We start from the raw sequence: 2,248 nt of genomic DNA, 5'->3' as shown, positions 1-2,248 counted from the left end.
AAAAATCTCATCATATACAACCTTGAAGCAGGACAGTCCCACAATATTCCTTTTCCTGTCTCTTGCTTTCATTCACCACCCTGTTCCCATATTTGGTACATGCATCTTTACGATCATTAGCTCTTTGTTGAAGTTTTCTTTTAAAAAGTACATAGTTACTGTCTTTATCTCTGTTGATCATTATTGGTTTGAAGTTCACATTGTTTACAAACAGAATAGCTACCCTTGCTTTTTTTCTAGTCTCTTGTGGCATGGAATATTGTTTTTCTTCCTCTGACTTTCAGTCTATACATTTCTTTTTGAGTTAAACGTGGTTTTTTTTTGTATACAGCATATTGTTGGATCTTGTTTCTTGATCCACTCTGCCAGTCTGCTTCTTTTCATTGGTGAATTGAGGCCATTTACATTGATGATTATAACTGATATTATTGCTTATCTTTGTCATGATATTTTCCAGCTGTTGGTTCCCTTCTTTCTGTTGTTGTTCTTGGAATCACAGCCATTTTTACCTCTGTCTAGACTATCTTCGAGTACCATTTGGAGGGTTGGATTGTGGTCATGAATTTCTTTAATTGTTCCTTGTCATGAAGTAGGACTTTCATGACATTCCAATATTTCATTCTTGGCTCTTCTTGACTTGAGGATTTGTATTGAATAGTCTTCTGAGATTCTAATGGGCTTTCCTTTATCGTGATCTATTTATTCTAACAGCTTTTAATATTCTGTTCTTGTGCTGAATTTCTGGAATCTTGATTGCTATATGTCTTGGTGTAGTTTTATTTTGGCCATGGCTGTTTGGAGTTCTATAAGATTCAATTATTTGTATGTCAAATTCCTTATCCACACTTGGAAAGTTTTCTGCTATTATTTCTGTAAAGAGTTTTTTGTATCATTTGCACTGTTTCCAGCTTTTGCAATAATTTTAGTAAATCTTACATTACTCTTTTTTGCTTCATATTGCAGCTGTTGGATTAATTTTTCATGATCTCTTGCTATTTTTAAGATATCTTTCTTTTCATGATCACTAGCTGTAATTCTGTCTTTAAGATCCAATTTTTATCCTCTCCATTCAACCTCTGGTGTATATGTTCAGTGGAGGTTTTAATCTCTGGGATTTCTGTTTGGCTCTATTTCATGGATTCCATCTCTTTGCTATCTTAGGCAATTTTTGTTTCCCATCATTTTTCTAAGCTCACTTATTCTTTTATCTGTGTCTTTTCTAATATCTTTGATTTTAAGCACCATTCTTTTTGTACATGTGAGATTATTCTCTCTATAGTCTTTTCCACTTGTTGTTCCACTTCTGTAGCTATCACTTCAGAAATGTCCAGGGTTTGACTTCCATTTCATCTCTTTCATTGTGCTCTAGTCTTGTCCTGAGTGGGCTTAGGGTCTGGAGCTGTGTTTGGTTTCTGCATCTCGTCATTTTCACTAAGTCATGACCTAGCACCCATGAGATTGGTCAGGTTGTAGTTAAGAAAACCTTTGAACATTGCAGCTTCAACTGGCTCCCTGGTAGAGATAGAGGGGAGAGAGAAGCACACACACAGGGACTGCACACTTCTAAGAAAGGTGAGAAAGTGCTGAGAGCCCTAATCACAGCAGCAGCCTTGTAGTCCTCACTGTAGGAGAATTCCATAATCCTCTAAGGATCCTGTGCCCCAAAGAATGAACTTACATCGGACCTCCTCCCAATGCCCAGCTGCTACAGTAGCCACTATCAGGTGCTATTTGTGTGAGATCACACAGATGCTGTAGGGGGCAGAAGTGGTCCTCTGATACCAGCAGAAACCTTGGACCTATGAGGACAGTGGCTCCCTTAGATGAGCACTACGTGCACTTCACCAGCAGGCAGGAGGGGCTGTCACCTGCCCAGGCCACAGGATGGCAGCTGCTAGTACAAAGTCCTGGCTTCAACATCACCTGTCCATTGGAAGCTGAAGTGTCCCCAGCCTTGATCTTCAGCTCTAGGAACATAGCTATCAGTGGCCTTAATCCTCCACTCTGTCTACACTCATACCATGGAAACTAGAGAAAATCTCCTCAAAAGTACTCTAACAAGCTGTATGAAATCCTGGAAGTCTGAGGCCTACAATTTCAAGTCTGGTTTATGATGCCAGACTCCAGCATCCCATCCGATGGCTCTAAAATTGTAGCAACCAGCACCACAGTCCCAGACACCCCACATTCATCCTGTAGCTCAGGTCACATGGCTGCTGGTGCCATAACCTTTCTTTACTTGGTGTCA

This window comes from Octodon degus, unplaced genomic scaffold (assembly GCF_000260255.1).
Source record: "Octodon degus isolate 3935 unplaced genomic scaffold, OctDeg1.0 scaffold00090, whole genome shotgun sequence".
In the NCBI taxonomy this organism is placed as follows: domain Eukaryota; kingdom Metazoa; phylum Chordata; class Mammalia; order Rodentia; family Octodontidae; genus Octodon; species Octodon degus.
Note: the sequence above shows the minus strand (reverse complement) of the source record.